Source organism: Cervus canadensis, chromosome 11 (assembly GCF_019320065.1).
Source record: "Cervus canadensis isolate Bull #8, Minnesota chromosome 11, ASM1932006v1, whole genome shotgun sequence".
Classification (NCBI taxonomy): domain Eukaryota; kingdom Metazoa; phylum Chordata; class Mammalia; order Artiodactyla; family Cervidae; genus Cervus; species Cervus canadensis.
The window spans coordinates 19,668,863-19,684,274 of record NC_057396.1 but is presented as its reverse complement, the minus strand read 5'-3'; the positions used below and the strand labels follow the sequence as shown (position 1 = coordinate 19,684,274).

The 15,412-nt window shown below is 42.3% G+C and overlaps 1 long non-coding RNA gene and 1 pseudogene across 1 annotated transcript; one reads left to right on the top strand and one right to left on the bottom strand.

The window, feature by feature from the left end:
* The window catches only part of LOC122450070, a 36,227-nt pseudogene extending 31,897 nt beyond the window's left edge, over positions 1-4,330 (top strand).
* A 2,984-nt stretch (positions 4,331-7,314) lies between these two features.
* LOC122449647 lies at positions 7,315-14,110 on the bottom strand. The gene is made up of 2 exons (XR_006271989.1): positions 14,065-14,110; positions 7,315-8,257 (listed from the first exon to the last, which is right to left on the bottom strand). It is a non-coding gene; the product is annotated as an uncharacterized LOC122449647 (long non-coding RNA).
* Positions 14,111-15,412: the final 1,302 nt, after the last annotated feature.

Below are 15,412 nucleotides of genomic sequence, written 5' to 3'. Positions count from 1 at the left end.
GTTAGGCCCTGATCTGGCCAAAAGAATATTTAGAATTAGTAAATGTATTAGGCAAGACAAAGAAGAAAAATAAAAAGTTACTGAATTCCCTAAGCTTCTAAGTCATAGAGAAAAAATAAATCAGTGACAAAATAAGCCTCTAATTTTGCTGTAACAGCCTTGAGGGAGAATGAGTAATGGTCATAGTTTGGGAAGGAGAAGAAGGTGCCCTGGTCACAAACTTGGCAGAGCCACTAGACGGTTGAGTCATTGTTCAGGAGACACCATTCATTCAGTATCAGCCATCCGCCACATGCATCTGCTTAGTGGAAGACTATGTAGACCACAAGCAGGAGAGCTGGTGGACAAAGGACAGTGCCGCTTCCTTCTTTATTCATAATACCCTAGTTTCTTTTTAAGTGCAGGGCTGCTTTTCTCTTATAATCTTTATATTTGGAAGATATTGAGATAGGTCAGGAAAGATTTACATAAGCTAATCTCAGGTCCCTTAGCAAAAAATATCCCTTTCTTTCTACTAGAAAGAGCAGTCTTCTTATTTCTTGTCCACAGTTTCTCTCTCAAAGATCCAGCAGCAAAGGAGACACAGACATAAAGAACAATTTTTGGAGCCTGATCCGGCCGCGGTGCGAGAGCCACGGAGGCCTCTGGGGCGGCGGCGGCGGATTCCGCGGCTTTCGCCTCGGGCGCCCCGGCCGTCCCGGCGGCCGCGAGGGGAGCCGCCGCCGCCGCCGCCTCCTCGGGCCGGTGGGGTCCCCCGGGCTGCTGAGAGGCAGCCGGCCGCGAGCCACGGCGGCGAGGCAGCAGCCCGCGGGGTCCGTGCCGCCCGCCCGGGAGCTCGGCCCGCCGCGCACCGTGCACCGGGTGTTCCGCAAGATCCTGCCCAGCAGCCCCGCGCTCCACATGCACCCGGTCAAGAGCCCCCGCCTGCAGCTTATGTAACAGCCACCCCTCACCTTCAGATCATCCCCTCACTGATTATCAAGGCAGACATTAAATCTCTAAGCACAAAGGAAGCGGCCAGTCTGCCGAGGGCTCTCAACGTTGTTGGCCTGAACGTCATTCTCGCAAGCCCTTTTAAACACTTTATATTGTTGTTTTTTGTGGAACTGCTATCAGGAGCTATATTTCTCCAAACCTTGTGAAGCATCCGTTAAGCAAAAGATACCATTTATCAATACCTCTCGGGACTGGTTGGATAGTATACAATTGTTGTTCAGTTGCTTTGTCGTGTCTGACTTTTTGCAACCCCATGAACTGCCGCACTCCAGGCTTCACTGACCTTCCTTACCTTCCTGAGTTTGCTCAAACTCATGTCCACTGAGTCAGTGATGCCATTCAACCATCTCATCCTATGTCACCCCCTTCTCCTCTAGCCCTCAATCTTTCCCAGCATCAAAGTCTTTTCCAATTAGTTGGCTCTTCGCATCAGATGGCTGAAGTTCTGGAACTTCAGCTTCAGCACCAGCCCTTCCAATGAATATTCAGGATTGATTTCCTTTTGGATTGACTGGTTTGATCTCCTTGTGTGCAAGGGACTCTCAAGAGTCTTCTCCAACACTACAGTTTAAAAGCATCAATTCTTCGGTGCTCAGCTTCCTTTATGGACCAATTCTCACATCCCTACATGACCACTGGAAAAACAATAGCTTTGACTAGATGGACCTTTGTCAGAAAAGTGATGTCTCTGCTTTTCAATACACTGTCTAGGTTTGTCCTAGCTATTCTTCCAAGGAGCAAATGTCTTTGAATTTTGTGGCTGCAGTCACCATCTTCAGTGATTCTGGAGCCCAAGAAAATGAAATCTGATGCTATTGCCATTGTTTCCCATCTATTTGCCACGAAGTGATGGGACTGGATGCCATGATCTTTATTTTTTGAATGTTGAGTTTTAAGCCAGCTTTTTCATTCTTCTCATCACCTTCATCTAGTTCCTCTTCACTTTCTGCCACTAAAGTGGTATCATCTGCATATCTTGGGTTGTTGATATTTCTCCCAGCAATCTTGATTCCAACTTGTGATTCATCCAGCCCAGCGTTTTGCATGACGTAATCTGCATGATGGTACAGTAAATCCAACAATAAGAAAAGATTTGAAAACTGTACCAAAATTCTGCTGTTGTCCAGCTGAAGCGTGCCCTGGAGGCCCTGACAGATCATTTTCTCAATTTTCTCTCGCAAAACAGCACTGTTTGAAAATGCATGCTGAAAAGAAGCATAAATGTAGTAAGTGCAGCAATTCGTATGGCACCAAGTGGGACTTGAAAAGACATGCAGAGGATTGTGGCAAGACCTTCCAGTGCACATGTGGCTGTCCCTATGCCAGCAGGAACTGCGTTACAGCCCCACATCTACCGAACTGGCCATAAGATCCCTGCAGAACACAGGGATCCACCTAGTAAGGAAAGGAAAATGGAAAACTGCCTGCAAGCCAGAAGCTGTCCAGGAAGACCGTTGAATCACCAAGCAACCAACCAATTTCACGACCAGACGCTCCAGAACTAGAAACTTCAGAAATAAAGCCGGTGGCTTCCTTTGAAGACTCTTGCAGCTCTAATGCCAAACAACAGACTCTTCCAGCAGCTCCAAGGTACCCTCAGAAGTTGCTTTTACCAAAGCCCGAAGTGGCTTTGGTTAAACCACCCGTCATGCACTTTTCTCCTGTGCCTGTCTCTATGCCTACAGCCGACTCCTCGGCCCAGCCTGTGGTGCTGGGTGTCAACCATCAGGGCTCTGCCCTCGGTGCCATGTACTTACGGCCCTTGTCCATTGGAACCCTGATCCTCAGCCTAGATTCGGAGGCCTGCTGTCTCAAGGAGAGCCTCCCTCTTTCAAAAGTTGTAAATCCTGTTGCTGTTGAGCCGATTAGTACAGGTGTTCAAGTGAACCTGGGTGAAAGTTCATTTAGCCCATTACTGGAGAAGGAAATGGCAACCCACTCCAGTGTTCTTGCCTGGGGAATCCCGTGGACAGGGGGGCCTGGTGGGCTGCTGTCCCTGGGGTTGCACAGAGACGGACATGACTGAGGCGATGCATGCATCCATAGCCCATTACAAGAACTTGGGAACACATGTCAGAAAAACAGCATTTTTTTAATCAATGTACAGACAGACCTGTCCTACACCAGACCACAATTCATGCCGCCTGCACAGTGGGCCAGTCTAGACTCCTCTGTGTCATCCTGTTCACAAACTGATTTGACGTTTGGTTGCCAGGTTTCCCTTCCCATTAGTGTTCAAAGTCAGACTTTTTTGCCCTACTTCTAAGGTAACCTCATCTATCATTGCTCAGACTGATGCATTTATAGATGCCAGTTTCCAGCCAGGTGGCATCTTCAGAGAAACTCAGACCAGCAGAATGCAAAGTCCAGCAGATGACCGAGTACAGATGGACCAAGCTGTAATGTGTGGAGACATTTTTGAGCATGTCCATTCATCATATGGTGTGTCTACAGACAATATTATAAGCAGCAGCTTAGTAGCAGAGACTGTAACTTATGACTTGTTATCTCAGAACCACCCTAAAACTTTAACTCAGGTATTGAGAAATCCGCACCAATTATACATTTCAGTGCACCAAATAGTATGCTTTTGTCACAGAACATGACAGATAATCAGACCCCGACCATGGATTTATTAAGTGATCTAGAAAACACCTTGTCAAGTAACCTACCTGGTCAGACGCCGGACAATCATAGTCTTTTGTCTGACACAAATACTGGACCTGACACCCAGCTCCCATCTGGCCCAACCCAGAATCCTGCAATTGATTTTGATATTGAAGCATTCTTTTCAGCCTCAAATATACAGATGCAAACCAAGGATAGTGAGCTTAGCACCATGACCATTCAGCCAGTCTTAGAATCGCTGGACACAGAAACCCAAACTGACTTCTTCCTTGCAGACCCTTCTGCCCAGGCCTAAGTTGTAGGGGAAATTCTAGCTTCTTAGGCCTTGAGATGTTTGACATGCAGACACAGACGGACCTGAACTTCTTTTTAGACCGTAGCCCTCATCTGCCACTGGGAAGTATCCTGAAACACTCCAGCTTTCCCTGAGTACTGATTCACCTGACACACAGACCCAGACTGACAGAATCTCCACTGCTAAAAACCTGCCTGCCCTGGAAAGCAAAGTTCAGTTGAACAGAGCTGAAACACACACCATGAATTCTGGCTTCAAAACTTTGGGGAGCTTATTCTTCACCAGCAATGAAACTCAGACAGCAATGATGACTTTCTTCTGGCCGATCTGGCCTGGAACACGATGGCATCTCAGTTCAGCTCTGTTGAAACCCAATCGTGTGCAGAACTACACCCAGTCTCCAACTTCTGAAAGCGGAGTCCACATGGGGGATGGATTCACAAATACTAGACCTGACACCCAGCTCCCATCCGGCCCAACCCAGAATCTGGATTTAGAAGATGAAGAAAGGGGACAACAGTACTAACTCTACTGAATGTAGTCGATGATACAGTTACTTCGATTCTTTGAGGTTCTTTGCCTTTTTGTACTTGTAAACATGAAATTTGTGGAAAAATTTGTGAATGTATTATGAGGTGTAAGATGTTGATCTGAAAAAAAAAAAAAGAACAGACTTTTAGACTCTGTGGGAGAAGGCAAAGGTGGGATGATTTGAGAGAATAGCATTGAAACATGTACATTACCATATGTAAAACAGATGACCAATGCAAGTGAAGCATGAAGCAGGGCACCCAAAGCAGGTACTCTGGGACCACCCAGAGCGATGGGGTCAAGAAGGAGGTGGGAGTGGTTTCAGAATGGGGCACTCATGTACCTGAGGCTGATTCATGTTGAACTATGGCAAAAACCTTAACAATATTGTAAAGTAATTATTATCCAACTAAAATAAATAAATTTTTTAAAAGAGCACCATTCTCCACATCCCCACCAACCTCCCCCACTAAAAAATCCAGGTTTTCCCTGTGGTCCAGGGGTTAAGAATCCACCTGTCAATGCAGGGGAATTGGTTCGAGCCCTTGTCTAGGAAGCTCCCACATGCTGCAAAGCAACTGAAGCACCTACAGCACGTGCCCCACGAGAGAAGCCACTGCAGTGAGAAGCTGGTGCACTGTGACAAGAGAAAACGTGCATGCAGCAACGAAGTCCCAGTGCAGCCAATAATAAACAAATAATTCTAAAAAGAAAAAATAATCATACCTATAGCTGGGGCTTCTTGTTTTGCTGTACGTGACTCAGAGTTAGAAGAGGAAACAGGGAAAAACCTTACTGTGGCAGCACTTTTTAAAAACCACAACTCCTCATGTACTAGAGACTCATAGAAGAGCCAGCAAAAGGAGTAAGGGAGAGAGGCAACTTCAACAGAGCAGGAGTATACTAAGTGAAAAGTTGCTGGAAACTGAGAAAGAGGCTGTCATATCAATCTTCCCTCTAAACACAGATTTTAAAGGAAGATTCCATTACCATGCCATCGGACAGAAATCAGAACAAAAGGAAGTCCTCACTCACACGGGTTGGTTTGGTTTAGTTGCTAAGCCATGTCCGACTCTCGCAACCCCATGGACTATAGCCCACCAGGCTCTTTTGTCCATGAGATTCTCCAGGCAAGAATACTGGAATGGGCTGCCATTTCCTTCTCCAGTTTTAGGATTATCTCCCTTCTTTTGTTGACTCTGAATTTAAATAGATACAACCATATTCAAAGTTGAGAACAGAGACAAAAAGTCAGCATGGAAAGTAGTAAAAAACAAAACAGCACAATCAAACATGAGAAAGGAAAAAAGTACAGAGATTCAGAAACTTTCCAGACATGTGAATAACTTTGCTGGAGCCAGAGAAATATTATAGGACGTTATTGGGCATCTTAAGCAGAACTGAAGGACCTGAATGTATGGGAGAGGGGAAATAGAAGAAATAAGGTAACATTTCAGCAACTGTTGAGCCTGGGTGATGGGTACTTATATAAATTTTCAAGTTTTTAATAGCAAAATTTTTTTTTAAACTAAAGATTTATTAAAGATAATATTGGCTTGGCCTAAAGTTTCATTTAGGTTTTTGATATCTTAGAGAAAAACTGAATGAACATTTTGGCCATCCCAATAAATTAACTCTGCAAATTTGCAAGATATTACAATACATACAGCCACAAAAAATAATTTCACTTCAATATACGAGTGATATAAGTAAGAAAAATTTTTTCTTATTTTTTAATCCTATTTATAATAGTAAGAAGGAGTATATTGGGAATAATATAACTTAGATAATAAAAGCTACTCAGAGAAAATTTATAAAACTTATTAAAAGAAATAAAAAGAAATAAAGGAACCCTGAAACAGAGAAATACTCATGGACAAGAAGAGTAACTGTAGTGAAGATGGCATTGCTTTTCAAGTTAGCATACAGATTTAACAGACGCCTAAAGCAGTACCACATTAACGGGTATAGGTAAAAATTTCTCATTCATATACTTCTTGTCATAACATTTAAGCTCTGGGATTTTATGCATTAATTATACCTATGTTCTATATCTTATGAGGTTTTGACATCTTTGGGGGCTTTGCTGGCTGGGGAAGGGACTGCCCTTTAGGGCTGGCTAATTTCTGAGATAGGAAACAGTATGTTGGTTGATGAACCCAGCCTTCCTATACAAACCAACCAATTCAAACTCCGCACCATCAACCACCTCCTTTAGGTAGCAGTCACATACATACATAGCCAGTATTTCCCCTGCCCTAAATCATCCCAAGATCAGATACCAGACAACAGGGACAGCCCTGTCCCCCAAAGTTCGCTGGAATTACTCAGATATCCGAATGTTTGCCTTTCTCTGCCTTGCTTTTCCCACAGAAAACATAACAAAGACTGTGACCTGCGCTTTGCCTCCCCTCCTCTCTTCCTTCAGGCTTCCCTGGTGGCTCAGATGGTAAAGAATCTGCCTGCAACGCAAAAGACTTGGGTTCGTATCCCTGGGTCGGGGAAGATCCCCTGAGAAGGGAATGGCTGGCTACCCTCACCAGTATTCTTGCCTGGAGAATTCCATGGACAGAGAGGAGCCTGGCGGGTTACAGTCCATGGGGTCACAAAGAGTCAGATAGGACAGAGCAAAGAACACTTTTCTCTTCCTTCAGACTGACTCTGGTGCGCCCCTTGTGGCCACGCATGGCATGACATGCCTTTCATTTCGAAGACAACTTTTTTTACAATGGCATTGACCTGGTGTTTTCACTCAGTCGTTTTTATAAATTAACTGCTGGGCACAACTTATCTTAATTTCCTGCATTCTTTGTCTATCACATCTAGCTTTTTTTTTATGTCTAGGTTTTTTTTTTTTTTTTTTGGTCAGAAGCAGCTGCCACTGCAAAAAATATATTTACAATGTCACAGTATTGTTGAGCATCTGTTGATCATTCAGTAGCTACACAATGCATGAGTTCTGCTTATAAACTCCTTCCGCACAGGTGTGCACTGCTCAATTGTTGATTTAAAACGAAGAGAGAAGCTACAGAAGCCAACTTGTTCATTCATTCCACACCTTTTCTCTGACTACTTTAGCATGTGCTGGGCAGTGTGCTGAGTGAGGAATGGGGATACAAAGGTATCTGACATGTGATCCCAGCCCGAAAAGTGTCAAAATCCAGCTGGGTAATTGAAACACGAACAGAAAATTCCTAAATTGTCATAAAATGTAAATTTAACTTAGAGACAGCTTTTTTGCTTTCACATCCTTTTTAAGGTTCTCCCAGAGAGCTGTTTCACAGACATAATGCTGATACTAAAGTCAATAAAAGTGCTTACTTATTTTTGCAGAAGAGGGAAAACTGATTAGTAGGTATTTTCTGGGAATAAAAAAAAAAAGGAAAAAACTATGCAAGATTGAGTCAAATCTCAAGACTTGCGGAGATTGTTCTGTTTTGCCACTCTTGAAAGGAAAATATGACTCTACTGCATTTCACTTGGCTTTTAAGAATAGTTGCATTTTTTCTGTTTTTAATACTTATTTATTTATGGCGGTGCTAGGTCTTCATTGCTGCACGTGGCTTTCTCTAACTGCAAAGAGCTGCGGCTACTCTTCATTGCAGTGCGCTGGCTTCTCACTTCAGTGGTTTCTTCTGTTGTGGACCATGGGTCCTAGAGAGCACAGACTCAGTAGTTGTGGCCACAGACTTGGTTGCAGTATGTGGGATCTTCCTGGACCAAGGAATGAAACTGCAAGGGGGTTCTCCAACCACTGGATCACCAGGGAAGTCCGCACTTTTTTCCCTTGTAAACTAGGAAGCATGGCTGGAAAAGCAGAGGGAAAATACAAAAACATATACATTTTTGTCAGGAAAGCTTTAGATTACATGCCAATAACAAAACTTTTACCCACCAAGGATATATATAAGTACAATTAAATTCATATAGGATCAACCTTAACTTTAGAGCTGGGTTAACTTCTAGCTCCGGGAGATGGTAGAGGACTGGGAAACCTGGCATGCTGCAGTCCGTGGGGTAGCAAAGAGTCGGACATGGCTGAGCAACTGAACAGCAACGACAACAACTTATATATTTATTTACTTTTGGCCACAAAGCATGTCAGATCTTGTTCCCTGAGCACGGATGGAACCCACATGCCCTGCAGTGGAAGCAAGACATTCTAGCCCCTGGACCACCAAGGAAATCCTGAGGGGTCTTTCAGCAGGCTGGTCTGGGAGCTTTGCTCTTAATGCTTTCCCACACCATAACTTTAAAATGCCGTGTGGGAAAACTAAATGCTGTGGGAATCCCAGTCTCTATTCTTTCTCCTCAGACTTACCTTGTGAACGTATTCTTTTTACAGTCTGTATCATGCAGTTTCACTTATGTATCTGTGTCCTCCCACCAGACTATGAGCCCCTGGGGCGGCAGGATCTCTCTTTTTTTCTGTGAACTTACATGTCAAACAGAACCTGACAGAAATGACTCTAGCTTCTCTTTCTCACAAGATCCTCATCAAGCTGATTGGTTTCCTTCACCTTTTCTGCTTTTCTGCCTGCTACTATGAACTTCACCAGTTGTTATTAAGCTTTCTCTTTTTTGGTAATCACATAAGTGCTATGGTATTTAATTATGGTTTTGTTATTAAGGTGTTGCTATTTTCATATATTTAAAAACTACTTGTCTATCTTTAACCATTGCTCATTTTTTGTAGAGTTGTTTGTATTTCTCACCGATTTATTTTCTTTTTTAAAAATTTATTTATTTGGCTGTGCCGGAACTTAGTCATGGCATGCATGATATTCCATCTTCATTGAAGCATGTGGTATCTTTAGTTGCAGCTAAAAATGTGGGATCAAGTTCGATGAACACAGATCAAACCCAGGCCCCCAGCACTGGGAGCATGGAGTCTCAGCTATTGGACCATCAAGGAAGTATCATCACTGATTTAGTTTCTAAAACACCAGTTATTAATCTGTATTTGTTATTTAGCTCTTTAAAAGGACAATATTTTAGTCCTGTAGAACTGTGTTCAATTCTTGACTCTAGGTAATTATTGTCATCCCTAAAATGAGAAGAAAAATAATACCTTCTGTCTCATAGAGACACTCATAGAAATGTTATGAGTATTAAATGAGAACATTCATAGTGTACCTGGTATATAATTATAGGTACAATTTTTTAATGTTTACTATCATCTTTATTAGAAATAAAAACAATAACACAGTAATGAATGTCCATATTGGTATAGCATTTTTAAATACCCTAAGTATTTTCACATCTTTTAAAATCTTTATGGTAATCCTGTAAAGTAGGTAGGACTTTGCTGAAACAATGCCTCATTTGTGCTTTCTAGACTAGAAGAGTGAAGAAAGTTGCAGGTAAGGCTTTGAGGTCAGAGAGAAGATAGTCCAGGTAAGCTAGGTCTAGGAGCTCATTCAAATCATACCTTGTAAGTAATGAGCAAGCTCAATGCATAAGGCTGAACCTGAATTCCACAAACATGAAGAAACACTGAACAGGGGTTTTGCATAGTGTAACCTAGATGTCACCTGAAGTTTTCCTGAGATCTAGTATTCCACATTGTGGAATTCCATTGCATAGAATATTACATCTCTGCATCTACTCCAAAGCGTTCTGCAAATTCCTAGGAGGTTTATATTCTCAGTCATTTCTGGCTCCAGATGCCTTCTTCCAGTGAATTGGTACAGTTTGTGGATCATCTTGGCATCTAGCATATGCTCTGGAATAAGGACATTGCTTTGATCCTGAAAGAAATTCACTTCTGATATAAAATATCCAAAGTAAAATAAAACAAACCACTAATATTTTTTCAAGACATAGTCTCTATGTCTATATCAATATTACCCAAAAAAAGTGTGAGGGACAAAAGAATGAATCATGCTGTCAAATGAAAAAAAAAAGCACGTTGCACATGGATAACCTTGTCCATCTGCTGGTCACTTCACAATCAGGACTTCTTTTTTCCTCTGGCTACTGTAACCCTCTTGTCCCCAGATCCCAGCCTCACACCACCTCTTTTCTCATCTGTCCCTCTAGTCTCTCCTCTTTCCCAAGTCTCTTCTGGATAAGTTCTAGAAACTTCAAATTCTCATTTTATTTTGTGGAACAATTTTTGATTCCCCTCAATCTTTGCTCCCAAACTTGGGCTAACATCTATATTTCCCAATTATTACATGCTCAGCAGAACAAAAGGGATTTTCATGTAACCAATGTTTTCAGAAGACTTGTTTGTGTGTTGGCCCCATGTTCTCAGTTGTGGTTATACAATGCTGTTTTTTTTTTTCTTCCATTACACCATCACTTAAAATGTCAAATGATACCAACTTCCCTGGTGGTCCAGTGGTCAAGAATCTGCCTGCCAATGCAGGGGACATGGGTTCAATCCCTGGTCCAGAAGATCCCACATGCCATGGGGCAATTAAGCCCATGCGCCACAACTACTGAGCCCGTGAGCCTAGAGCCAGCGCTCTGCAACATGAGAAGCCATCACGATGAGAAGCCTGCACGCTGCAACAAAGAGTAGCCCTGCTTGCTGCAACTAGAGCAAGCTCTCATGCAGCAATGAATACCCAGTGCAGCCAAAAATAAACAGATAATAAATAACTTAAAAAAAATTTTACACAATACCAACATATTTGTCTCAATGTCTATCCCCAGTGCTCAAATGAATAAGTGAACACATTTTCTGGAGAGTAAAGAAGGAGGCTCCAGATACCAACACTCTTTAGCCTAAAAACAAAAGATTAAGATCATCAGCCTACGTTCACACACTATTGAAACCACTATCTAGTTTCATCAAAGAATGAAGAATAGGAAGAGGCCAAACCCCAGTAGGATGATAGAAGACATACTACCTATGTATTGTTGTTTTATTTTGTTAAGCTATTGTTCTAACTGGAATATATATTCATTGCCAAAATAATAAACATTACAAAAATATACAATTAATCACTGTCAATAGAATGCACATGTTGTTGTTGTTCAGTCACTAAATCGTGTTTGACTCTTTGCAATCCCATGGACTGCAGCATGCCAGCTTCCCTGTCTTCACTATATCCCAGAGTTTGCTCAAATTTATGTCCATTGAGTCAATGATGCTATTTAGCCATCTTGACACCACCCTTATGGCAGAAAGTAAAGAAAAACTAAAGAGTCTCTTGATGAATGTGAAAGAGGAGAGTGAAAAAGTTGGCTTAAAGCTCAACATTCAGAAAACTAAGATCATGGCATCCAGTCCCATCACTTCATGGCAAATAGATGGGGAAACAGTGGCTGACTTTATTTTTCTCGGCTCAAGAATCACTGTGGATGGTGATTGCAGCCATGAAATTAAAAGACACTTACTCCTTGCAAGGAAAGTTATGACCAACCTAGACAGCATATTGAAAAGCAAAGACACTACTTTGTCAACAAAGGGTTGTCTAGTCAAGGTTATAGTTTTTCCAGTGGTCATGTATGGATGTGAGAGTTGGACTATAAAGAAAGCTGAGTGCAGAAGGATTGATGTTTTTGAACTGTGGTGTTAGAGAAGACTCTCGAGAGTCCCTTGGACTGTGAGGAGATCCAACCAGTCCATCCTAAAGGAAATCAGTCCTGGGTGTTCATTGGAAGGACTCATGCTGAACCTGAAACTCCAATATTTTGGCCACCTGATGCAAAGAGCTGACTCATTTGAAAAGACCCTGATGCTGGGAAAGATTGAGGTCAGGAGGAGAAGGGGACAACAGAGGATGAGATGGTTGGATGGCATCACCGACTCAATGGACATGGGTTTGGGTGAACTTCGGGAGTTGGTGATGGACAGGGAGGCCTGGCATGCTGCGGTTCATGGTGTTACAAAGCGTCGGACGTGACTGAGCAACTGAACTGAACTGATGCTGTTATCCTCTCCTCATTTTGCCTTCAATCTTTCCCAGCATCAGGGTCTTTTCCAAAATTTGGAGTAGACCAAATAGACAAATATGTATATACACACAAATTTCCAAATAAAAACTATGAGCTATGCCATGTAGGGCCACACAAGACCGATGGGTCAGGGTGGAGAGTTTTGACAACATGTGGTCCACTGGAGAAGGGAATGGCAAACCACGTCAGCATTCTTGCCTTGAAAACCCCATGAACAGAAAAGTCAAAAAGATATGACACTGAAAGATGAACCCCCCAGGTCTGTAGATGTCCAATATGCTACTGAGAAGAGCAGAGAAATAGCAGAGAAACTCCAGAAGGAATGAAAAGGCTGAGCCAAAGCAGAAACAATGCTCAGTTGTGGATGTTTCTGGTGGTGAAAGCAAAGTCTAATGCTGTAAAGAACAATATTGCATAGGAACCTGGAATGTTCGGTCCATGAATCAAGGTAATTGGAAGTGCCATTAAACAGAGATGGCAAGAGTGAACAGTAACATTTTAGGAATCAGTAAACTGAAATAGACAGGAATAGGCAAATTTAATTCAGATGACCATTATATCTACTACTGTGGGCAAGAATCCCTTAGAAGAAATGGAGTAGCTCTCATAGTCAACAAAAGAGTCCAAAATGCAGTACTTGGGTGCAGTCTCAAAAACGACAGAATGATCTCAGTTCACTTCCAATGCAAAACATTCAATATCATAGTAATCTAAGTCTATGCCCCAACCACTGATGCCACAGAAGATGAAGGTGAATGGTTCTGTGAAGACCTGCAAGACCTTCTAGAAGTAACACCAAAAAAAGATGTTCTATTCATCAGAGGGGACTGGAATGAAAAAGTAAGAAGTCAAGAGATACCTGGAATAACAGGCAAGTTTGACCTTGGACTACAAAATGAAGCAAGGCAAAGAGTTTTGCCAAGAGAATGCGCTGGTCAGAGCAAACACTCTCTTCCAACAACACAAGAGACAACTATACACATGGACATCACCAGCTGAGCAATACGGAAATCAGACTGATTATATTCTTTTCAGCCAAAGATGGAGAAGCTCTACACAGTCAGAAAAAACAAGACCAAGCTTACTATGGCTTATAATATCAGCTCCTTATTGCAAAATTCAGGCTCAAATCTAAGAAAGTAGGGAAAACCACTAGGCCATTCAGGTATGACCTAAAGCAAATCTGTTATGATTGTACAGTGGAAGTGACATAGATTCAAGGGATTAGGTCTGATATACAGAGTGCCTGAAGAACTACGGATGGAGGTTTGTAACACTGTATAAGAGGCAGTGATCAAAACCATCCCCAAGAAGAGGAAATGAAAAAAGGCAAAATGGTTGTCTGAGGAGGCCTTACAAATAGCTGAGAAAAGAAGGGAAGCAAAAGGCAAAGGAGCAAGGGAGGATACACCCATCGGAATGCAGACTTCCAGAGAAAAGCAAGGAGGGATAAGAAAGCCTTCCTCAGTGATCAGTGCAAAGAAATAGAGGAAAGCAAGCAGAATGGGAAATACTAGAGATCTCTTCAGGAAAATGAGAGATACCAAGGGCATATTTCATGCAAAGATGGACACATAAAGGACAGAGACAGTATAAACCTAACAGAAGCAGAAAATATTAAGAAGAGGTGGCAAGAATACACAGAAGAACTGTACAAAAAAGACCTTAATGACCTGGATAGTCACAATGGTGTGATCACTCACCTAGAGCCAGACATCCTGGAATGTGAAGTCAGGTGGGCCTTAGGAAGCATCATGACGAACAAAGCTAATGGAGGTGATGGAATTCCAGGTGAGCTATTTCACATCCTAAAAGATGATGTTGTTAAAGTGCTGCACACATTATGTCAGCAAATTTGGAAAACTCAGCAGTGGCCACAGGACTGGAAAAGGTCAGTATTCATTCCAATCCCAAAGAAAGGCAATGCCAAAGAATGTTCAAATTACTGCACAATTGCCCTCATTTCACATGCTAGCAATGTAACGCTCAAAATCCTTCAAGCTAGGCTTCAACAGTATGTGAACGGAGAACTTCCCACTGTACAAGCTGGATTTAGAAAAGGCAGAGAACCCAGAGATCAAATTGCCAACATCTGATGGATCATAGAAAAAGCAAGTGGATTCCAGAAAAACATCTAGTTCTGCTTCATTGACTATGCTAATGCCTTTGACTGGATCACAACAAACTGTGGAAAATTCTGAAAGAGATGGGAATACCAGACCATCTTACCTGCCTCCTGAGAAACCTGTATGCAGGTCAAGAAGCAACAGTTAGAACCAGATACGGGACAATGGCCAGGTTTCAAATTGGGAAAGGAGTACGTCCAGGCTGTATATTGTCACCCTGCTTATTTAATCTCTATTCAGAGTACATCATGCGAAATGCTGGGCTGGATGAAGCTTAAGCCTGACTCAAGACTACCAGGAGAAATATCAATAACCTCAGATACGCAGATAATACCACCCTAATGGCAGAAAGTGAAGAGGAACTAAAGAGCCTCTTGATGACGGTGAAAGAGGAGTGAAAAAGCTGGCTTAAAACTCAACATTCAAAAAATGAAGATCTGTTCCCATCCCTTCAAGGCAAATAGATGGGGGAAAAATGGAAACAGTGACAGACTTTATTTTGGGGGACTCCAAAATCACTGTGGATGGTAAAATTAAAAGAGGCTTGCTCCTTGAAAGAAAAGCTATGACAAACCTAGACAGCATATTAAAAAGCAGAGACATCACTTTGCCAACAAAAGTCCATATAGTCCAAGTTATGGTTTTTCCAGTAGTCATATACTGTGTGAGTTGGATCGTAAAGAAGGCTGAGTGCCAAAGAATTAATGCTTTCAAATTGTGGTGCTTGAGAAGATTCTTTAGAGTCCCTTAGACAGCAAGGAGATCAAACCAATCGATCCTTAAAGAAATCAACCCTGAATATTCATCGGAAGGACTGATGCTAAAGCTCAAGTTCCAATACTCTGGCTGCCTAATGCAAAGAGCTGACTCAGCAGAAAAGACTGATGCTGGGAAAGACTGAAGCAAAAAAAGAGAAGGGTGTGGC